The sequence below is a fragment of the Solanum verrucosum genome, unplaced genomic scaffold (assembly GCF_900185275.1).
Source record: "Solanum verrucosum unplaced genomic scaffold, falcon-dt-bn FXZP01000176.1, whole genome shotgun sequence".
In the NCBI taxonomy this organism is placed as follows: domain Eukaryota; kingdom Viridiplantae; phylum Streptophyta; class Magnoliopsida; order Solanales; family Solanaceae; genus Solanum; species Solanum verrucosum.
The window spans coordinates 2671483-2697710 of NW_026020412.1; the positions used below are offsets into that span (position 1 = coordinate 2671483).

The 26228-nt window shown below is 35.4% G+C and overlaps 1 pseudogene; it reads right to left on the reverse strand.

Annotated features, from left to right (window-relative positions):
* Positions 1-113: 113 nt before the first annotated feature.
* Positions 114-17011, reverse strand: LOC125840678 (feruloyl CoA ortho-hydroxylase F6H1-2-like; annotated as a pseudogene).
* Between the last annotated feature and the right edge of the window lie 9217 nt (positions 17012-26228).

The window sequence follows — 26228 nt, forward strand, 5'->3', positions numbered from 1 at the left end:
CAAGATTACGACACAATCATATCAATTCACTAGATATGTAAATAGAGACTTTTTGTCATAACAAATTTGACAATACAATGACATTCACATAAAATAATTTATAGATTAAAATATCAATTTTTAGCAAGATCTAGTGATGCTTTATCAGAAGGCCTCTTACGGAAGAAATAATCCCAATAATAAAAAAACAAGATATGTTTGTACAATGGTTTTTTCAATCTTTCAGCATTTGTTGAAATGGACCAATGACACGCTCAAGGCTAGGATTCAGAAATAGTGGTACTGATATTCGAGCCATGCTCGAATCAACTGCTACACAATGCTTGATACTTTTGTACCGATCATTGCTGATGATCTGTAACAAGTCACCTATGTTAACCGCCAAGGCACCTTTGATTGGATTTACGTGGATACAATTATCGCCTTTAGTCCCTCAGACATATACGCCCCATGTGTCATTCTGGAAGAGCAGCGTAATGCAGGACACGTCGCAGCGTCGGCGAACCCCAATAGTGATGTCATGATCCCAGCCTACACCTTGGATGTGGCCGACACTCGAGAACCATTGGTGGTCCCCAAGCGAACCCTCATCCTGGCTGACTAAAAGAGGAAGATTCATTCGAGTAAAATGGGAACTCCAAATGTATAACTAAAATTTAAAAACTCAATTTGAACTCAACTCCAATAAATGTCTAAAAATAATTAACAAGTTATAGTTAACTGTCTCATGACCTCAATACATCTCAACAACAAAATGAAATAATGAGAGACTCCTCAACTTTTAAACTATCTATGAAGCCTCTAATATTAAGATAGGTGTCGGGATAGAACCCCCAACAACTTAACCAAACAAGAAGTAAATGTGAACCCCTACGAAAGCAAGGAGGCTCACCAAGGCTAACTGGAATGTCAAATGATCTCAACGAAGCGCCTGTCGATAATCCTGAACACCTATAATTGCACCATAAAATGATGCAAGTCGAATCAGTACATTGAATGTACGAGTATGTAAGGGGAAAACTGAAAGCAATAACTAATTAAACTGACAAGGATAGAAGAAATACTCAACTCAACTCAATACAAAGCAACAATAATAGATGCAATATAAAACAACTGATAAATCTCAATGATGTATAATTATACAATAAAATACTTTTATTCTTATTTGGGAGATTCTCTAACTGACAACCATCACTATGAGCTACGTGATGATATATTGTCTCGCCCACGCTGCCAGGATTGTCCTATACCTTGTCGAGGTATATGACACCTCAACTAAGTGGATCCACTAAGCTCTGCCCGGAGGCACTTAGGATTCATCTAAAAAGTATGATCATGTACTCATGTTGGCATACATGGTTTATGAGGAATGTGAGTTGTCTGAACTCATCCCTATATCAATGCTCTATACTACTCCCAATAATATATACTCATGCTCAATGTTTAAAAACATACTCTTCCTCTAGTTTGAGATAATTGCTCAAACTATCCACTTAAATGAGATAACTGCACTTAAATATATCTGAACTCATTAACTCATTTAGAATTCAAAGTTTCTCTGTTATTAATGTAAAAACTGATACCTTTGGGAATACTTAGTTCCCTTATACTCTTAATTCATATTTGAAAATTCTTTCTCAAAAATATATCAAAATCATATTGTGATATGATCATTTATGACTCGGGAAGTCATACTGCATAAACATTGATGTCATATTTAAATACCATACTGCTTAAACATTGATGACATACTCGACTGTTATACTAATCATATTTTAAAAACTTTTTCTCAAAACTCTTCTTTACTTCCTCAAGAACTCAGTTTAAAACTCAAATATTAGCTTTAAAAAAAAAGCTTCTCAAGATTTATAACTAAATTTATAAGGTTCATGAGGAATTATGAACATGAACGACTTAACTCAAGGATCTCAATAACAATATGAAAACTTAGTACTCAGAACTCAAGAACTCAACGATACTACTCATCTCAAGAATACTCACTTCATAAGGTTCATGCAGAATTATAGGCATGAACGACTCAACTCAAGGATCTTAATAACAATGTAGACTCATAAATACAACTCTTTTCATGCTCATACTCATTTACTCAAGACTTAGTTCATGTCTATAGTTAATTGCAAAAGACTTCTCAAGATGACTTAAAAAGGACCTCTTGAACTTTCCTCTTAACTTTACTTTAATTCGAAGTGTAAATTAAGAGTTGTGAATAAGATATGTAGGATCTCTCAAGTATTAATGAATACTTCAAGACTTAATATCAAGAAGAGAAAGAAGACACGATTCAAAGGAACACTTTTGGGATGAAGAACGGAGAAGAAAAAGGGCAGACGGCTCTAGCGTATCGGTGGCGCGTCGTGCTAGCCCCAAAAGTACTGGGAGTACTTTGAGGCGCACTAATGGCATAGAGCGCCAGCCCTTCTGGCACTATGAGGGCGCATTGCCCCAGCTCTCCTGGCACTATGGGAGCGCATTGCCCCAGCCCGAACCCAGAAATCCGACAATTTTTCTTGTTAAATTTTGGGTCCTAGCTCATTTTGAATCGATTGGTTTCTTCCAAAATCTCTTTGATTCATAAATCCAACACAAAATCATTGAAATCTCACTCAAATTCTATTAATAAACACCACTCATTCGCAAGACCCTCACCTCAAAAACTCAAAACCTCCATTGATAAAGAATGGGGCTAAAACTCAAGAACTACTCAAGAATCTTTAAATAAACGATTTCATGTATGAATTAATGGATGAATTACATATTGGAGTGAGGAAGAAAAAGTCCATCACTATGGAAAACCTCACATATCTTGAAAGAACAATTGCTCTTAGAAAATTTCCTCAACTCTTTAATGAACGCTTGTAAACCCTTTTTTTCCTCTTCTTGACACATTGCTCTAAAATACCTAAGTGATTAGAACGTGAATGGGTATTTTAGAATTTGATTAAACCCTTAATTGGGTCAGGAAAAACATGCTAAGACAAGTGGGAAAAAAGACAAGACCAAAATACCCTTTCCTAAAACGAATGGAAAGCCTTAAATGGAGATGATTCACTCAAGTGGACATAACTTTTTACTCATGGTTCGTAATTTAGCAAACTTGGTGGCGTTGGAAAGAGGACTCAAAGACCTTCGATTTGATTGCTCATGAGCCACCTAATTCTTTGTGTGATAAAAGAGATGGTCGATTGAAGTTGACCCAAGAAAAATTTCATAGTGAAACTCAATTGGAAGGAGAATTTTCAACTCAACTTTATGCTACAGAATTTTAGTGACCTTAACATCTAAGAAAATTTAGAATCACTCTGTACAAATCTTATTCACCATAAATAATGACTCGAGTCTTAACTTAGAAATTTTTGGGATATTACAGGTGATACTTTGATTTGAGCATGGTGGATAGTAGTTTATGTTGATAGCCATAGTTCCCATCAAGAGAGGTTCTAAAGATTCATCAATTTCATTGACATAGAGACCCTTTAATAGCACATCTAACAACTTTTTAACAAGTTGTTTTACCCAGTTTTGATATTCCAAGACTTGGTTCCTATAAATCAGTGACAAAGTCAAGAATTTCGTTAAGAGCATAAGAAATTTAACAGCAAGGAAATTTGATGTCAAATTCAAGAATTTTACTAAGAGTGTTCTGATAGTCCATCAGAAAGAACATTTTTACAAAGAAAGTTACAAATAAGATCTGCGAACATCCTCTCATCTCCATACCCTACTGTGGAATTATACTAGATATATTATTGTAAAAAGGATAAAAAAATTTTCCTACATATGCAATATAATTCTGATTTAAGTTATATACACCTTTATAAAATTTAGAGATAATGGTCAAAAACACGCCAGAAGTAACACATTTTTGCAAGCCTCTTATCTGAACTATCATCAACTAATTATCAAAACACATCTCAAAATTAATGAGTCAGTTGCCATTAGGATGAAATTTTATGCCTAATTAACTTTGTGATACAACCTTTTGTGATTGTATTGAGACACTTGGTCTAGTATGTTTCGAGGTTTGTTTTGATAAATATGTAACACCCTAGAAAAATTTTCAAACTAAGACTCGAACAGTTCTTCGTAGTGAGTGAGATTTTACCAAGGAATTAGAAATTTCTTAAGTGTTAAGGTCACTAGATGTAGCACTTTGAGTTCCAAAAAGAATTAAATTGGAAATAGCAAAATCTGAAATTTTGTAAGTTAAGCTAAGTATGAGTTTTGGGTCGACTTCAAACGACCATAACTTCTAGCTCAGGATGATTTAGGTGTGCTACTGGATACCGTAGGAAATATCTTTGAGTTTTATTTCCAACGCCATCGAGTTTTCTCAGTTTCGAGTTCGTATGAAGGAGATATGTCCATTCGAAGTTGGGCTGTCTAGATAAGGAAAGTCAAAACCGGATTTTAGAGGGGTATTTTGGTCTTTTCCTTACCAAATCAGATTTAATTCATTTTTAGTAACATTTTAGGGGTCTAATCTGATTAGTTTCAGTTTAATAATCCTAGTTTACGCCTAGGGTTTTAGTTGAGAGTTCAAGAAGAGAAAAGAAGAAGAGAGAGGAGGAGAAAAGGGAAAGGATTGAAGCGTTCGTCGAAATTCTTGAGAGTTGTTGTGGATTGTCGCCATGGGTTTGATCCCTAAGAGGTATGTAAGCTTCCATGGCATTGGGTTTGTTCACCCACACGCCAAACATATTATTTTCAGCGAAGTTTTGATTCTCAAAAAGTTAAAGGATTTAAGTTCTTGGTAGGTGTTCTTGAAGTTCATTCTAAATCTTGTTTTTTTGGGGTTATGATGATTTCTTGAGATGAAAGTGATTGTTTTGAGTGGATTAGTGTGTACTTAGGTTGGGTAATTTAATCTAAGGAAAACTTGAGAAAATAAATTGATTAAAAGCGATTTAGGATAAAAAAACGAGAGGCGAAATTCGTCGAACTTGGCCTGGGGAGAGGCTGGCGCAGCGCACCCCAGATGTGCCCAAGGGGCTGGGGCGACGCCCTTGCAGTGCGCCCATATGCAGTCTCTGAAGTTAAGGGGGTGGCGCCCCACGCCCAGAATGCACCAGGGTCGCCTGCCCCCACTCATTCTCCGTCGGTTGTGTAGTTTGAGTTCTTTTGAAGTGTATCTTCACCCCATTGATTCTAAACACTCCTAACTACTTCCAAACATTTAGAAATCTTTCATAACATGATCATAACCTTGAATTCATAATTCAAATTCAAGGTAAAGTTAAGAGTTAAGTCTTAAGAGTTCTTCCGATCATTTTGAGAGAGTCCCTTTGAGTCCTTCTGAGGAGTCTTCTACAATTTCTATAACTTATTTCAAGACTCAAGTAAGTGAGAATAAGAGTGAGAAGAATATATTCATGAGTCCACACTATCACCTAGATCATTCATATCATGAACCATAACTTTTGAAATCATAATTCACATTCAAGAGAGAGTTAAGAGTATAGTTCAAGAAAGTCTTTGAGTTCAATTGTGAATCCTTTGAGATCCACCATCGATTTGAGTTAAGTTTTGAGAAGTAACTATGAGAATGAGAAGAGTCGTATACCTAAGTTCCTTATTGATATTTTGACCCTTGAGTCAAGTCGTTCATGCCCATAACTTCTGCATGAACTCCATCAGTTGAGTACCTTTGACAGGAGTAGTATCTTCAAGTTCTAAGCCTTTAAGTGTTGAGTTCCTAATCCCTTTTGAGAAGCATCTTTGAGTACTTGAGTTGAATATTTCATGCCCATAATTCCGAATGAACACAATAAGTCGAAAAATCTTGAGATGAGTAGTATCATTAAAGTTCTTGAGTTCCAAGTATTGAGTTATATCTATGGTTATTGAAAACCTTGCATTGAGTCGTTCATGTCTATCATTCGGCATAAACCATATTTTAAGAAGTCTTTTACAAATGTTTAAACTTTGTTTTAAGATTCAAGCTTTGAAGTTGAGTAAAGAGTAAGAGTAAAGTTCATTTTCTTTAAAATGATATATGGGAACTAAGTCTTCCCAAGAGTAAATGTTTTCACATTTAAGATGAGAGGAAACTGAGATTTCCAAAAGAGTTTTGATCAAGAAAAGGGAACATCGATTCCAAGAGAGCTTTTAAGCTAAGTTTTAGTAATTATCTCAAATCAGAGAAGAAGTTGTTTTAAAAACAGATGAGCTAAGTATATTTTAGGAGTATTATTGAGCACCGATGTGGGGATGCGAGTTTCATATTAACTCAAGTCTCCATGAAAACCATGTAGCCATCATGGGTAGAAAAGGGTCATACTTTTTAGATGAATCTTTTTCACATAGACTAGTGGATCCACTTAGTAGTTCAGGTCCTATGCCTTTGGCAGGGTATAGGATGGTCCTTGGCAGCATGAGGTAAAGTGTTGTATCATCACTATAACTCTTAAGTGAAGGTTGTCGGTTAGAGAAACTCCAACATAAACTATATTACTTTATTATATAAGTAAAGTTGAGTTTGTTATTGCATTTTCTTTAACGAACTAAGTTGTTTTACTGTTTTATAAAATTTTCCATATATTGCATGTGTATTGTTGCTTTATATTGAGTTGAGTATCCAGAGTCGAATATCATCTCTTTGAGTTGAGTATCTAATCTCTGAGTTGAGTATCTTATCCTTGAATACTTCTGAGTTGAGTAAGTTGAGTAGTTTTGAGTATTCTTGAGTATTCCTTGAGTTGAGTAAGTTTGAAAAGAGATAAGTATATTTCCTATGTATCAAGTTTGAAGCTTATGTTATGCTTTAGAATTCCTCTTACATGCTCGTACATTCCACGTACTGAGCCATTTGGCCTGCATCTTTTCATGATGCAGACACAGGTATTCAAGATCATCAACAGGAGATTTGTTGATACATTCGAGAGTTCGAGTTAGCTTTGGTAAGCCTCCTTATTTTCCTGAGGATTTCATTTACTTTTCAGTTTAGTTAGGATGTCGTAGGTCTTGTCCCGACTTCCATCTTTATAAGTTAGAGGCTTCATAGATAGTCAGTATAGTTGAGAAGTCTGTTGTCATGCCCCAAACTAGAGAAGGTGTGACTGGCACTCGACACCTTAAGCAATCGAGTTAGCCACATAAACATACCAACTGAGGGCTTAGAAAGTCAGGCAGCATAACATCTAAAATACTATGACTGGACCCTTAAGGTCATAACCTGAATATCAGTAAGTCATATAGACGAAGGTAGACAAACCAAAGATAATATGGTACTAGCTAGCCGACAAGTCTACAATGAAGATATACACACATACATACATATCTATGCATGCCAAGCCTATGTGGCTGGAAACTGGAGGCTGCAAAAAGAAACCCAGAATACTGTGTCCACAATAGCCTCTGTGAGTGACATAAGCGCTAGTCGAGACAATGCCCCAATTATACCCAGACTGTACAATAAAAGCAACATCTTATGAAAGCTCCATGAAGAAGTAGACAGGGTCAAAGTAGCAATTTAGAGCTCACTTGCAGAGTACTTAACTCGCCAAACCATTTTTAAATGTATGATTCACTACCTTCTCTTCTCCAAATTACAACCTCAAATTAATGACATAACATGCATTTCGCAGTAGCTATTAACAAGTGGAGGCCTACACAATAGTCAATAACAACCAAATAGAGTATGCTTGCACAACAATTAAAACTCGGCGTATCACCACACCCCTCTTTTCCAACCCAAAATAACCATAACCAAATCCTAACCACGAGTCTTCAAACCATTAAAGCCATAAAAAATAAGTATAATACAGTCCTATAATTGTTCAATATAACCATAATAACTTGAACTCGCCGCTTCCAATCATCATCCTATACGTTCGTCTAATAATTACATTTGGAGTCATGTCTTTCTCTTCATATGCAATAAGAGCTTAAAAGGACAAAACCTAAACTTAAACTTGATGGAGCTTGCAGTACATTAACATGTCTTGTCAATAACAAACAGTCTCCTTAAACGCAAGACGTTGAACCAAGAAGAAACAATTTGAAAATTGCAATGCATTAATAGAACCAACGTTACAATAATTTATGTTACAATTAAATATCCATCTATACTTCTTCTTCTCTACCAGACTCATATCAACAAGATCCACACACATACAAAGCATGTACAAAAATATTCTAGCAACAACAATATCAGAAAACACTTCAAAATAGCCCAACATCACGTAACTATCCAAATACAATTTTTCCAGCCGTTTATTCGTGTTCTTGCCTATATAGCATAACAATAACTTGGACTCACTCAATAAAATGAAGGGTGAGAATTATTACCTCCAAACAGCAGCAACACCACATAGAAAATGAGGCTCCTTCACCATGAATAATCCTTCAAATCACAACCAACGAGGAGGAAAGAAATAACATAATCTCTATGAACGTTCCAAGGGTGAAACCATGTTGAAATCTTGTAAATATTTGCTTGGATGATAGGGAACCTTTAGAGAGGATTTAGGACTGTTTATTCTTATTTTGGTCGAAAATAATGAGATAAAACGAAGGGAAATCTGATCTTATAGAGCTAAACCGACATAGGAGCGAGGGACCCACCTTCACGTGCCTGCTTGTGCAGTCTCACTAAAATCTGAATATCTCTCAATTCTGAAGTCATATGGACAAATGGTTTAGTGCGTTGGAAAGTAGACTCGTAGACCTTCAATTTCATATATTGGGGTTCTTCTAAAGCTTTGTAGATTGGGAGAAAAGCTCCGAGACATTAAACCCAATTTTCAGAAAATTTTAAAAAGAAACTTACTCTAACTTTTGCCAACTTTTTGTTTCTCAACTTGCTTGACTTCAAAACTTAATTACGATCATTGGGCGACTATATCACCTTATAAAACAACCTTATTAGCATATAAGACACTCTTTGTCTTATCCCCAAAGGTATCGGTTAACTCAAGTGTTCTGAACGGGTGGGGTATTAGAATGGACATTAACGTTAGTCTAATTCTTTGACTTTTTTTTACCTCTCCTTTGCAAATTTATTCTCCTAAAATGATACACCAAGTCATATAAGCCTCATACACTCATTCAATGATACACATATTATGCGAAAGAACCACGGGATCTCACATTCTCCCCTCCTTAAGAACATTCGTCTGCGAATGGATTCGAACAATCTCTTAGTTGTATTCTTTGTTGTTACTTTACTATTTGCAAGAAAATATTTTTTACGTTCGCAAATCTTAAATCCAGTTCAAAAAATCCAATTGCAAGGCTTCATATATCTAGCTTGCGACAATCCATATAAACTGCATTTTTGAGGTATTCAAAATCCAATTAAGTTTGTGTACATGAATAATTGTCAATTATTGAAAAACAACTCAACGTAAGTCGTCAATAGTTGGGCGTAATTCTTCCCTATTTCTTCCTCGGCTTCTCAAGTTATTTCCTCAACGTTGTTATTCCACCGTAACACTTTCATAGAATCCACTTCTTCAGTCCAAATCTTTCTTACCTACCAAACCAAAATGGCCACTAACACCTTAGCATAAAACAAGTCTATAGAGACAAGAATATCCTTAACGGGGATAATTCAAAGCATTTTTGATGTACTTCTATAAACTAGATACATGGAACACCGGATGAACTTCTTTAACTTCTGAAGGGAAATCAATCTCATAAGCCACCCTACCAATCCTCCAAATAATATTATATGGCCCTACATTCCTTGGACTCGGTTTTCCTTTCTTGACTAATCGCATGAAACCCTTCATAGGCCATACTTTGAAGAAAAACCAATCTTCTACATCAAACTCTAAGTCTCGTAGTCAAACATCTGTATAAGACTTCTGACTACTCTGTGGTATCTACAACCGATCTCTACTAAGCTTTACCTTGTCCATAACTTGTTAGATTAGATCATGACCTAGCAACTCTACTTCCCTGATCTTGAACCAATAAATTGGTGACCTGCACTTCTTCCATAGAGTGCTTCATAAGGAGCTATTTGAATACTTGCTTGGAAGTTGTTATTATAAGAAAACTCAACCAGTAACACGTGATCACCCTAGTTTCCATGAAAATCTAGCACACATACCCATAACATGTCCTTGAGCATTTAGATTATATGTTCAGCTTGGCCATCAATCTGAAGATGAAATTCCGTACTAAGATTAACTTGAGTCCCCAAACCCTTCAACAAGGATCTCTGTGTTGTGCTATAAAATGTGTCCATCTATTTAAAGTAATCTATACTAAGACATAATTGAGTATAAATAACACTCTAATGTGCATCCCAACATATTCCACAAGAAGGTAGTCCTGACTAGACAAAAATGGGCTGATATCGTCAACTTGTGAATAATCACCCAAATGGAATTTGATCTTCCCTTGCGAATATGGAAACATGTGACAAAATTCACTTTTATCTCTTTCCACTTCCACAATGGAATAACTATCTCCTGAGTTAGCAAACTAAGCTTCTAATGCTCTACCTCTCCCTATTAACAACATATCTCATTAATACCATGACACATTTTCATGGTCCCTATGTGAACATAGAAGTGAGAATGGTTTGCATGTCCCATATTTTTCAATAGAAGTCGTGTGGCATTCAGAACATATAACTGATCTCTGAATTTGAAGACTGTCGCTTCGACTCTATCAAAGGTGAATTTTTTTTTGTTCCTAAGCCTTGCCTCTAAGCTCATCTAAGCTATGATCTTCACTTTTTCAAGCCTTCACCTCAACAAATAGAGATGATATTACCCAGTCCTGAACTGTGACTCTAGTATCATTGGAGTTTTATAATCTAACCCCAAACCAGCTAGTTGATGGAGCTCTTAGGCCATCTCCTGGTTCTCAGTTCCCAAAGGTGATAAACTACCCATAGTAAAACTAAGGGCATCCGCTACTAGATTTTACTTACCTTGGATGATATAAGATACCCACATCAATAACTTTCAGCGATTCATTCCATCTACGCTATTGTAGAATTACCTTTTCCAGTCTAAAAATATACTGGGGGCTCTTAGGATCTGTATAAATATCAACATTAAAAACATTCAGGTAATGCCTCAAAATCCTCAAGGAATGAATAATTGCAGTCATCTCTAAATCGTAGGTCGAGTAGTTCTTTTCATTCTTCATTAACTATCACGAAGCATAAATAATTGCCTTTGTTTAATGTTTCAGAACATAAACCAGCCTAATTCTTGAAGCATAATAATACACTACATTTCCCTCTTGACCTTCTTGTAGGGTCAGAACTGGTGTTAAAGTCATTTGATATCTCAGCTCTTGGAATCTCCCCTCATAGGCTATAGTCCACTGAAACTTAACTTCTTTTTAAGTCAACTTTGTTAGAGGTGTTGAAAGTGGAGAAAAAAAAATCTTCCACAAAACTTATATAATACTCCACTAACCCTCAGAAAGATTCGAACTTCGACCAGGTTTATAGGTCTAGGCCAAGTCTTCACAACCTCATTCTTCTGTAAGTATACCTGAATACCTGCATCTAATACAATATGGCCCCGGCAAAAAAAAACCATTAAATACAACTAGAACTCATACTTTGAGAATTTAGCTTACAACCTCTAACCTTGGGGTAACTGAAGCACTACTTAGTGATGATCTCTATAATTTGCCTCTGAATGAAATGTACCAGAATATCATTAACCAATACAATTACGAACAAGTATAGAATGACATTGATATACTATTCATCAGGTTCATAAATATTGTTGGGTCATTCGCCAATCTGAAAGACATTACAAGAAACTCAAAATAGCCATATCTAATCCTGAAAGTTGTCTTTGAAGCATTACTCTCTCGAACAAGTACCTAGTGGTACCCTAAATGTAAATTAATCTTTGGGAAGCATCCGACATCATATAGTTGGTTGAGAAAATCCATCAATCCTTTGTAGTGGATATGTGTTCTTTATAGTCACTTTATTCAGTTTTTTTGTAGTCTATACACTTCTACAATGATTCATCTTTCTTCCGAACAAATAACATTGGTGCACCGCTTGGTGATGCACTAGTCCTGTTAAAGCTCTTATCTAATATATCCTTCAATTTTGTTGGTGCAATTCTAAATGGGGAAATTAATATCGACAGAGCATCTCGTAATGTATCAGTAGAAAAATTTATCACTTGTTCCAGGGAAATAGCAAGAAGCTCACCTAGAAATACACCTAGAAACTCATTGCCCACTATAATAACTGAAGAGTCGAGGTCTCAATATCAATATCTTAAACTCGCTCGGAAAATATGATAAGTACAGCCATTGGCAAACATTTCCTTGCCTAAAGATTGCAAATAAACTTGCCTTTTGGCATTGCACCATTACCCTTCCATTCTCATACTACTTCCCCTCAGAACTGAAATCTAACAGTCTTCTCTTGGTAGTCGGCATCTACATAATAAGGTTTCCACCAATCCATTCACATATCAATAGCAAAGTCGAGCATCTCTAGCCCTATCACGTCTAAAAAAAATTTCGATGACAAACAATCTCTACCGTAGAACCTCGATTAATCCTCTTGAGCGTATGTGAAACACAAAGCACGATTCAGATTTCATACGTACTTATAACTCAGCTCTGTAGCACGTTTTATAATTTGAAAGAAATGTAACCAATCCTAATTACCCTATAGCCTCTTGATTATAAGTGTGGTGCATAACACACCCATAAACAAGAATCTACAAGACACGACTTGTAGACTCCCTGGGGCACGACCTGCTCCGATACCAAGTTTGTCACGCCCCAAACTAGAGAAGGCGTGACTGGAACTCAACACCTTAAGCAATCGAGTTAGCCATATAAACATACCAACTGACTCAACTGAGGGCTTAGAAATTCGGGCAGCATAACATCTAAAATACTATGACTGGACCCTTAAGGTCATAACCTGAATATCAGTAAGTCATATAGACGAAAATAGACAAACCAAAGATAATATGAAGCTAGCCGACAAGGCTACGATGAAGATATACATACATACATATCTATACATGCCAAGCCTCTGTGGTTGGAAACTAGAAGCTGCAGAAAGAAACCCAGAATACTGTGTCCACAATAGCCTCTATGAGTGACATAAGCGCTGGTCGGGACAATGCCCCAATTATACCCAGACTGTACAATAAAAGTAACATTCTATGAAAGCTTCAGGAAGAAGTGGAGCTTACCAACTCATAGCTGAACCCCGAATCCTAGCAGAGGGGTCATCAGAATCCCTACCTGGACCTGCACGCACGAAACAAAAATGTGTCCTAGGCAACGGGACGTCAGTACGAATAAAAATGTATTGGTATGTAAGGCAGAAAATAGAATAATAAATAGTTACTATAAAAAGGGGAATAAAGATACCACCTGAAACAGAAACTCTGGTAGCCGCTATGGCTGACATCAAACCTTATATAGATTAAATATGCATGGTATGCTCGCATAATCGTATGTCGTGAATATATATATATATATATATATATATATATATATAGATGCAAATGCATGTCATACCCAACCAAGTGCTAGCAATAGTGGTGCCTTCCGGTAGCAAACCGAGATCATATTCGCCAACTTGTGGCCATTTGTGTCTCATACGTATAAATATAGGCAATAGGCCCCATACCTTCTGATTATAGCTCGGAAGTAGAATGCATAGCATGTAATGTCATGGATCCGTAATGTATTTGTTACCTGAATCATGTTGCCAATCTTGGCTCATTGGTACTCTTGTCCTCATAGTCTCGTAATCAGTTTCGTATCACATGTAAATATCTCGTGAAACTTATATACTTGTAGATTAAACTGGAACACTTAACTTGGATTTAGAAAGGCAACTTAAACTTGAGGATGTTCATAAAGAGCTTAAAGTTATTCACTTAGTATATATATATGTTTCCTTAGTGGTTTGTAAAAGAAAGTATTTCAGAAAAATCGTACTTTAGTAGTTTAAACCTACAATTTATATTTAATAGTTTTGGTGATCGACATTTTATTTTAAAGTTTTCACAAATATAAATTAGCAAGGAAGGAGGACTGATTTCAAATTCATAATGTTCATCCCTAATCTTTTTTAAGTTACTACATCTAAAGAAGAATAAGAATTTGTACACATGTACCTATAGTCAAGAGAATCAACAAAATGACATAGAGACGCTGAATACCCTATCTAATTGAACGAGTGGAATATCAACATAATGGAGTAACAAAAATACGCCAGCTGCAATCTCAATGCCTTTCACAAAAGGACTTTCTAGCAATAGAGTAGTAAAACAATATTTCACGATTTAGGATTTCCAAAATTCGTGCCCAAAGGAAGTACAGTGCTTATCCTTAACATACCTCGATTTTGGGTCTTGTTGTATCAATATGGATTGTACCCCCTTCCTTACAGTGTGTAGTCTACAGAAAATCATGTCACACAACCATTACAAGCAGAATATTAACACGTCAGGGTCAACGTAGCAATTTAGAGCTCACTTGCAGAGTAATTAACTCGCCAAACCATTTTTAAATGTATGCTTCACTACCTTCTCTTCTCCAAATTACAACCTCAAATTAATGACATAACATGCATTTCGCAGTAGCTATTAACAAGTGGAGGCCTACACAATAGTCAATAACAACCAAATAGAGTATGCTTGCACAACAATTAAAACTCGGCGTATCACCACACCCCTCTTTTCCAACCCAAAATAACCATAACCAAATCCTAACCACGAGTCTTCAAACCATTAAAGCCATAAAAAATAAGTATAATACAGTCCTATAATTGTTCAATATAACCATAATAACTTGAACTCGCCGCTTCCAATCATCATCCTATACGTTCGTCCAATAATTACATTTGGAGTCATGTCTTTCTCTTCATATGCAATAAGAGCTTAAAAGGACAAAACCTAAACTTAAACTTGATGGAGCTTGCAGTACATTAACATGTCTTGTCAATAACAAACAGTCTCCTTAAACGCAAGACGTTGAACCAAGAAGAAATAATTTGAAAATTGCAATGCAATAATAGAACCAACGTTACACTAATTTATGTTACAATTAAATATCCATCTATACTTATTCTTCTCTTCCAGACTCATATCAACAAGAACCACACACATACAAAGCATTTACAAAAATATTCCAGCAACAACAATATCAAAAAACACTTCAAAAAAAGCCCAACATCACGTAACTATCCAAATACGATTTTTCCAGCCGTCTATTCGTGTTCTTGCTTATATAGCATAGCTATAACTTGGACTCACTCAATAAAATGAAGGGTGAGAATTATTACCTCCAAACAGCAGCAACACCACATAGAAAACGAGGCTCCTTCACCATGAATAATCCTTCAAATCACAACCAACGAGGAGGAAAGAAATAACACAATCTCTATGAACGTTCCGAGGGTGAAACCACATTGAAATCTTGTAAATATTTGCTTGGATGATAGGGGAACCTTTAGAGAGGATTTAGGACTGTTTTATTCTTATTTTGGTCGAAAATAATGAGATAAAACGAAGGGAAATCTGAACTTGTAGAGCTAAACCGACATAGGGGAGAGGGACCTACCTTTACGTGCCTGCTTGTGCAGTCTCATTAAAATCTGAATATCTCTCAATTCTGAAGTTGTATGGACAAATGGTTTAGTGTGTTAGAAAGTAGACTCGTAGACCTTCAATTTCATATATTGGGGTTCTTCTAAAGCTTTGTAGATTGGGAGAAAAGAACCAAGACATTTAACCCAATTTTCAGAAAATTTATCAAAGAAACTTACTCTAACTTTTGCCAACTTTTTATTTCTCAACTTGCTTGACTTCAAAACTTAACTTACGATCATTGGGCAAGTATATCACCTTATAAAACATCCTTATTAGCATATAAGACACTCTTTGTCTTATCTCCAAAGGTACCGGTTAACTCAAGCGTTCTGAACGGGCGGGGTATTAGAATGGACATTAACGTTAGTCTAATTCTTTGATTTTTGATTTTTTATTTTTTATACCTCCCCTTTGCAACCTTATTCTCCTGAAATGATACACCAAGTCATATAAGCCTCATACACTCATTCAATGATACACATATTATGTGAAAGAACCACGGGATCTCACATCTGTATTATTCATTTGTTTTATTAAATATTTTAAAGACTTAAGTGCCTATTTTATGGCGAGTTGAATATATTATTTTTATTCTAAGTTGTTCATTTGAGTTAAAGTTTTGAACAGTTGAGTTTATTGAATATTATTCAGTTTTAAGCTTTTGCATGCTTAAGTTAGTCTTCTGTTTGCAGTCAACCAGGATGAGGGTTCGCTTGGGGACCAGCAATGGTTCTCAAGTGTTGGCCACGTCCAAGGTGTAGACTCGGGTCGTGACACAATAGCTAAGAATAGTTCAGAGAAAAAACACAAACACCTTACAGTTAAAGATATGAAACTCATGAAAAAAGTAATATTATATGTATGCTTTTTTACTTATTCAAAAACACATGACCTATAAATTAAAAAGAACATAAAACTAAAAAAGTTACCTTGTTTGTGGAGGCCAAAGATTGCTATCATTTTGTGGATTACAACGATGTTTTATACTATCTCTCCACTCGAAAACTTTCTCATTTTTCTCACCAATAGCACTCCAAAACATCAACACAGATTCACCAGCACTATGGTTATCTTTATAATGCTTTAACTTTTTCTTCAGCTGGCAATTCAAAGGACTTATGTGCTACATCTTTCAAATCTTCAAGAACTTCAATTGGGATCCCATGATTGATGATTTGGAAGAAATCCCATTTGCTTGCTGCTTCTTGAATTGATTTTTCAACATTTAAATCATCAAAATTTGATAATTTAATTGTTGGGGTTTATTCTTGATTGTCAATTTGGAATTTGGCTAGTCTATGTTCTTTTGGTTGAATACATCGATTTGGGATAATTTCAAGGCTTCTGTCTACTAGGCCTTTTAATCCATTTGGTTTCTTGATTACAAAATCAAGTATGTCATCAATTGGTTCAAATTTTGATGAAGTCATTTGTGTGTTGAATCTTGATGAGTATGTACTAATGGAAGAATGAAATTTAGGGTTTTTTTATGGTGGGTTTGAGATGAGTGTGGGGGGGAGGGGGGAGAAGGGGGTTGGCTATGAAATGATGGGCGAAGGAGATTTGGGGTTTCTATGGTGGGTTTGAGGGGGGAGGGGTGATGGGGTTTTGCCTTGATTTTCTTACCTTATTTGAAATTTATTTTATTCTTGAAAAGAGTCAAAGTATTACCATAAATGATTCAACCTTTCCTAAAAGGAAAATATAATTTTCTTCCATATTTGGTTTATTCTTTTCTTTAAAGGGAAAGTCTGGAATCCAATAAATTAAATACGCATCTTCTCGTACCAAGAACACAAGAACATTTACAATGTAGACGTTTAAGAGTTTAGCTTAGGGGAAATTTTCTCCCAATATATTTATGATTTTTTCAATATTATAGTTTATAATATGTAGGGAGGTTGGCCAAATCATATCAATAATATTTTTTTAGTATGCTTTTATTTTTATATGATATATCGACCATATAATTTGCAATTGTAAGTTTCCACATAATGCCGCAATCACTTTCGAACCCAACAAGGGGTAGGGGGAGAAGCAGGGTTGGTTTTCAATGGTGGAGTAGTCTGTACTTTTTCAATTTTAACTAGTCATTTAAGATTCAATTTTTTATTTTCACGACCCGAGCCTACACCCTGGACGTGACTAGTACTCGAGAACCATTTCTGATCCTCAAGCGAACCCCTGGCCTGGCTACCACGACTCACATAACTTTACATAATATGCGGAAGCTTAGATAGATGAACCTTTAGACATTCAAAGAAGAGTCTTAAATTACAGTCTTAAAATACTCAACATAAGTCATCACTTGTAAAAATCAAGAACCTGATAGAACAATAATGTATCTAATCTTCTCTGTCTATGAAGCCTCTAACAATTCAAGATAGACGCTGGGAAAAGACCCACGACACCTCAACTACTCCTAAAACTGAAATGAAAACAGAGTCTCTCAGAAGCAAGAAGGCCTCACCAAATACTGACTGCGAGTGAATAGTGATCTCAACGAAATGCATGTTGTTGATCTTGAGCCTGTATATGCATCATAATAAGATGTAGGTAGAATGACGTCAGTACATTGAATGTACTCGTAAGTTATAAGGTTAGAGTAGACAATTAACTAACTTGAATGACTGAAAACAACATAACCGGATCAATACATGAATATGAAGTGAAAACATTTTAAACTTTACATGTCACGACCCGAGCCTACACCCTGGACATGGCCGGCACTCGAGAACCATTGTTGGTTCCCAAGCGAACCCTCATCCTTGCTGACTACAAGTAGAAGACTAACTCAAGCATACAAAGCTTAAAAACTTAATAAAAATTTATGAAACTCAACTACAAAGCTTTAACTCAGATGAAAAACTCTGGATAAAAATAAATTATTCAACTCGCCATAAAATAGGTAACTTAAGTCTTTAAAACATTTAACAAAATAAATGAAACAGACTTCTCAAACTCTATTGTCTATCTATGAAGCATCTAAATGACAAAGATGGAAGTCGGGACAAAACCCACGACATCATGACAAAACTGAAAAGTAAATGAAATCCTTCGGAACTCGAACTTCATGTGGTATCAACGAAGCTCCTGTTGATCATCATGAATACATGTATCTGCATCATGAAACGATACAGGCCAAATGACTCAGTACGTGGAATGTACGAGCATGTAAGGGGAATTGTAAAGCATAAAAATAAGCTTGAACTTGATAAAAAGGAAACATACTTACCTCTTTTCAAACTTACTCAACTCAAGGAATACTCAAGGATACTCAAAACTACTCAAACTTACTTAACTCACAAGTACTCAAGGATAAGAAACTCAAAATCAATAATAAGGTTCTCAACTCCGCATAAATCAACAATAAGGTGCTCGACATAATAAAACACAGATCGACTCAAGATACTCAACTCGAAGGTACTCAACTCAAGATTACTCAAGGATAAAGCAATAGTAAAAGATGCAATATATATGGAAAGTTGTAAAACTGTAGATAAATACAATAATACTCAGTGTGTATATAAAAATACAAAATAACTCTATGGGAGTTTCTCTAACCGACCACTATCACTATGAGTTATGTGATGATACAATGTCTCGCCCACACTGCCAGAACTATCCTATACTTTGCCAAGGTATAAGACCTCTCAACTAAGTGGATCCACTAGTCTGTGCTAAAAAGCACTAAGGAATCATCTAAAAAGTATAACCCTTTCTACCCATGTCGGCTATATGGTTTATGGAGACTTGAGTTATCTGAACTCATCCCCATATCGATGCTCAATACTACTCCCAAAATATACTCAACTCATATGTTTTAAAAACATAACTCTTTATGTGGTTTGAGATTATTACTCAAAATCTCTTTAAAAAGAGATGTTACTCAACTGCTCAAAACTCTTTTGGAAATCTCAGTTTCCTCCTCTTTTAAATGTGAAAACATTTACTCTTATGAATATTTAGTTCTCATATATCATTTTAAGGAAAATGAACTCGACTCTACTCTTTCTCAACTCAAGTGCTCAAGTCTTAAAATAAGTTTAAAAAAAGTTGTAAAAGACTTCTCAAAATAGGGTTCATGTCGAATGATGGACGTGAACGACTCAATTTAAGGTTTTCAATAACCATACAAAGAACTCGATACTCAGAACTCAACAACTCAGAACTCAAGAACTTCAATGATACTACTCATTTCAAGAATGCTCAACTCATAAGGTTCATGAGAAATTATGGGCATGAACAACTCAACTCAAGGACTCAATGATACTCCTCATCTTAAGATTTCTCGACTCATTTGGTTCATGCCGAATTATGGGCATGAACTACTCAACTTAAGGACTTAATGGGAAACATGTAATAGTTCCATGATTAGGAATATAATCTCAGAAGGTTTACGCACTCAATACTCAAGACTTAGAACTTGAATATAATAGTTCCATGATTAGGAATATAATCTCAGAAGGTTTACGGACTCAATACTGAAGACTTAGAACTTGAATATACTACTCCTCTCAAAGATAATCAATTTATGAAGTTCATGCGAAATTTATGGGCATGAACAACTCGACTCGAGGATCTACATGAAAATATGGAACTTGTGTATACGACTCTTCTCATTCTTATACTTACTTCCTCAATACTTAGCTCAAATCGACAGTTGATCTCAAAGGATTCACAATTGAACTCAAAGACTTTCTTGAACTCTACTCTTAACACTTTCTTGAATTTGAATTATGAGTTCAAGCGTTATGATTCATGATATGAAGGATCTCAATAACAATATAGCAATTCTATAATTAGGAATAGAACTTTTAAAAGAAAAATGAACTCAAAATCAACTTATCTCAACAATACTCAAATTTAGGGGTAGAATCCTAGATTTCTCTTTTACTAATTTGAAAGTATATGTAGGACGTGAGGACGAAATAGTCCAACACTATGATAGCTTTAAATACATAGAAGAACAAGGTTCTTGAAAAATCTTGAAAGGATCTTGAAGAAGAACTTGATTAGAAGCCTTGAAACCCTAGCTTGAAGGTAAGTGATCAAGAAAACCTTTCTTGAGATTCTTGAACTCTCTATGGCCAAGAATTATGATTTTCATTAGTGATTCATAATTTTATAGAGGATTTTGAGTTGAAAAAAAAAGGAATTCTTGGAGAAAGACTTACCTTGAAGAAGAATCTTGAAAGAGATTGAAAGAATCTGGAATGGAGTCTTCTACTTTGATTTTCCCTTAGGGTTTTTCCCTAGGGTTTGAGAGAGAAGAGAATGATAGATTAAAAGATGAAAATATGATTGCTTTGAACCTTTTATTAGTCAAGAAATTCGTTTAGGGTTTTCTTGGAGGTAAAAAAACAAAAGACAACCCTTTTTAATGTTTTCCCGTCGGCTAAATTCGTAACAGCACTATATAGGTTACTAAAATAGTCATAACTTTTTACTTAGAAATTGGATTGACGTGAAATTGATGGAGTAGGAAAGTAGATTCAAATACCTTTAATTTAATAGGTTATGGCTCACGTAACTCTTTATATTTTAAGAGATATGGTCGTTTGAAGTTGACCCAAATATAATCTTACATCAAAACTTAATAGATAAGGAAACTTCAAGACCACTTATCAAGAACTCATCAATAAATTAAATTGCTCAATATTTATGGATATATTTGCAAAATAAAATCATGATTGATGTGTGGGTGAACGAACCCAACACTATGGAAGCTTACATAACTCAAAGAATTAGGTTCTTGGCGAAATCTTGAATTTCTTGAACGAACGCTTGAAACTTTAAACTTTTTCTCCTCTTAAATCTTCTCTCTAAAACCCTAAACGCTTTTGGGGATGAATGAAACTAATTTTCATCAGTTTTGACTCCTAAAACCTTACTAAAAACGCTAAAATCCGATTGGGTAAGGAAAAGACCAAAATACCCCTCATATTTTCGGGTAACTTTCCTTAATTGGACAACCCAACTTCAAACGGGCATATCTCCCTCATACGAGCTCGAAATTTAGCAAACTCGGTGGCGTTGGAAAGATAATTTGAAGACCTTTCATTGGATATCTTATGGGCAGCCAAAATCATCCTATACTGAAAGTTATGTTCATTTGAAGTTGACCCAAAACTTAGAAGAACCTAGGAATGACTTGAATGAATTCTCTTTAATTCTTTTTTTGGAACTCAAGGTGCTATATCTAGTGACCTTAACACTCAAGAAATTTTAATTTTCTCGGTAAATCCTACTCACAACAAAGGATGGTTCGAGTCTTAGTTTGAATTTTTTTTGGGGTGTTACATTACGATAAGATATACAATGAAAAAAACATGAAATTAATATACTTTACTTTGTAAGGAGTTTCTCTAACCGAAAACCATTATCATGAGCCTAGCAATATACAATGTTTCACCCATGTTACAAGGGTCATCCTATACCTTGCCAAGGTAAAGGATGATATAGTGACTATGGATCCATCTAATAGGCCTTCTCAGAGGCAGTGAGAAGTCGCATGAAGAATCAATGCTATCCTATCCTACGCTGGCTACATAGTTTTATGGGACTTCCAAGTTATAAAAGACTCTAACCCAATTCGGTGCTGGATACTACTCCCAAAATAATAGATATAATTTTATGCTCAATTCACCCATTACAAATAAGGGACTTTTTACTTTATTGAAATATGTTTCAAAAAACATTAGACGTGCTTGCATTTTTAAAACATGCACTTGTGAACTTATCTTTCAAGCCCACTAATCAACATAGGTACATATAGAAGTTATATAAATAACATTTGAAGTTTTTAAGTTTTTATGAGATGGGGACTTTTCTTAAGTTAATTTGGAATGTAAATGAAGACATGTGGGTGGGACATTTAGACTCTCCCAAGGATTACTGAAGACCTTAAGACTTTATATTAAGAAGAGAACATAGGTACGATTTGAAGGAACACGTTCGGAATGAAGCACGGGAAGAAAAGAAACCCAGACGACCCTGACGCACTGGTGGCGCGTCGCCCCAGGGCCTAAACTATTGAAGTAAGGCCTTGGCGCACTGCTGGCACGTCGCCCCAGGGCCTAAACTACAGAGGCAAAAGTCCTGGTGCTATGGGTGGCGTGCTTCCCCAGGCCCCTACCCAGAAAATCTGACGAATTTTTCTTCTCAATTTTAGGTCCTAACTCATCTAGAATCAATTGGTTCCTTCTAAATTCTCTTTGGTTCAAAAAACCAATACACATTCAATGATATTCAACACAAAATATACCAAGAAACAACACTCATTCGCAAAACCCTCGCCTCAAGAACTCAAAAACCACCATTGTTAAAGAATGGGGTTTAAAACTCAAGAGCTCTTCAATAATACTTACATAAATGATTTCATGGACGAATTAATGAAAGAATTACATGTTTGGCATGAGAATGAACAAATCCATCACTATGGGGAACCTCACATACCTGGAAAGAACGATTGTTCTTGGCAAAATTCCTCAACACTTAAACAACGCTTGAAAACCCTCTTTTCCTCTTCTTGAAACTTAGCACTAAAGTTCAAAGTGTTTAGAAATATGAAAAATAACTTAGCATCTGATTAGACCCCTAAATTGGGTGGGTAAAACATGGTTAGGCCTATAGGGGTAAGAAAAATACCAAAATACCCTTTTCTTAAATGGATGAAAAGCCTTAACTAGAGAGGCTTCACTCATACAATCATAACTTTTTACTCGAAGCTCGAAATTCAGCAAACTTGGCAGTGTTAAAAAGATGACTCAAAGACCTTCGATTTGATACCTCATGGGCCACCTAACTCTTTATTTACTAAAAGATATGGTCGTTTGGAGTTGACCCAAATCTAAAAACTAATCGAAGTTTGAGGTGTTACATTTATGAATACAGAGTCACCTTTGTTAGGGAGTTATTTACTCTCAATGTAAGATATTCTGGCATGAATTCAAATTTAGTTAGATTCGATATGAATATTGAACATCAAGGGAGTGGGGGGTGGGGGTATATGGATGGTATATTAATGACCTAAACAAAATTCTTGAATTGTTTTTTTATCTAGTGTTTCAAATTTTTTTTAAGTTTAATCGAACATCATCATCATAAAATATATTTTCTAGAAATAGCTATTTGGAAATTGGTGAGGTGGCTTCTTGGTGTCATATACATGAATTGTGGTTTGTTTGAATAATATTTTTTTGAAATTTGTGTACGCTAATATATACATAAAAATTATCACTAAAAATAGTACTACTATAATTTAATACTTTATTTTACTTTTAATATTATAATTTTATAGCTATAAATTATTATGACAATTGAGAAGATTTGATGGGGACATATACCAAATGTGTATTATTATTATTTTGAGTAAATAGGAAAAAGCTTTAAAAAAAATCATAAAAGCAGTACTACTTAAATCTGTTAGAAGAAAAAATTACATATGCTTGAGTGCATTTCCCTATACATTACTAAATCTTCATCATATTTGTGTTCTTCGTTTGCAAGAAAATCGACACATTAATTTACCTCTCTCCAAACATGTTAGATAATGTCAAATGAGAAATTATTAAATTTCAACTATGCCAAATTCTCAAAATTCAAGAAATGTGAAATTATACACTAATTTATAAAGGTTAATATCACGCCCCGAGCCTACACCCTGGACGTGACCGGCAATCGAGAACCATTACTGGCCCCAAGCGAACCCCTGGCCTGGCTCAACTATTAGCGGAAGACTCACTCCATAGAGAATAACTCAAAAGATAAACGTTACTCAACTGTCTCAAAAGTAAACTCAAAATACTTTAGAAATAAAACATTCACTGACCAAAATGAAAAAGACTCATTAACTACTTTCTATCTATCTATGAAACCTCTAATACTATGAGGGATGTCGGGACAAGACCCCTGATCATCCTAACAAACTAAAAAGACAAAACATAATAAAAGGGATCCTCCGGAAGCAAGGAGGCTCACCAAATGACTCTGGAGATCAACCGGATCAACGAAACGCTGGATGCTGATCCTGGTTGCTTGTATCTGCATCATAAAAGATGCAGGACAAATGGCGTCACTACATGGAATGTACGAGCGTGTGAGGGAAATCTAAACATGACATAAGCTTGAACTAGAACTGAAAAACAACTTACCTCGTCTCAACTCAACTCAACCTTAACTCATTTCAGTATAAAAGCAGCAATAGTAATGCAAGTATAATGAAACGCTTTTAAAATAGTAGATAGAAACTCAATGTATTGAAAAATACAATATAACTCTATCTGTATATAAAAATACAAAATAACTCTGTGGGAGATTCTATAACCGACAACTATCACTATGAGCTATGTGATGATACAACGTCTAGCCCATGCTGCCAGAACTATCATATATTTATCCAAGGTATAGGACATACTAACTAAGTGGATTCACTAGTCTATGCTAAAAGGCAATAAGGAATCATCTAAAAAGTATGACCTTTCTACCCACGTTAGCTACATGGTTTATGGAGGCTGTGAGTTATATGAACTCTCTCTCATATCGGTGCTCAATACTACTCCCAAAAATATAATAGCTCATATGTTTTTAAAAACATAACAGTTTTTGTGGTTTGAGATTATTACTCAAAAAATCATTCTTTTAAAAGAGATGGTACTCAGAATTACTCATGAAAACGCTTTTGGAAATCAGTGTTTCCTCTCTGCTTAAATGTAAAAACATTTACTCTTGGGAATACTTAGTTCCCATATATCATTTTAAAGAAAATGAACTTAGTTCTACTCTTCCTCAAACTCATATGCTCAAGTCTTAAAACAAGTTTAAAAAGGTTTGCAAAAGACTTCTCAAAAGACTCGAAAGAACTCTCAGGACTTGACTCTTAGCTCTACCTTGAATTTGAATTATGATTTCAAGGTTATGATTCATGTTATGAATTATTTATATATGTTTCGAAGTAGTTTAGAGTGTTTATAATACATAGGGATTGAAGGAACACTTTAAAGGAACTCTGACGGTTTAAACAACTGAAGACAGGACGGGGTAGGCGACCCTGGCGCACGCGCCAACCCCTGAACTACTAAAGTGTAGTTGGGGTGCACTGGCTGGCGCAGGGCGCCAGGCCCCAAACTACAGAGACCTCTTCCTGGCGCAGGGAGCCAGCCTCTGCCTAGATTTTTCTAATGAATTTTCTAACTCGTTTTCTGACCCTAATTCATCTAGATTCGAATGGTTTCTTCCCCAATCACTTAGATTCGAACACCCAACAAAAAAACATCTCTTAAACTCCATATGATTATCTCAAGAACTCATCAAAATCCCAACAATCAAGATTACGAATGGAAACTTCAAGAAAACTCATCAAGAACTCAAATCCTTCAACTTCAAGAATGAAATTGCACTGAAAATAACATGATCGGCGTGTGGATGAACGAACCCAACACTATGAGAACTCACATACCTCTTAGGGATTAAACCCTTGGCGAAACAACCTTTGATTCGCAAGAAAACTTGATGAACGCCTTGACTTTTCTCTTTTCTCCTCTTCTTGAACTTTTCTCAAAATCCTAAGCATAAATTAGTTTGGGAAAACTGAACCAAATCAGTTTAGACCCCTAATTATTTACTAAAAATGCTTAAATCCGAAAA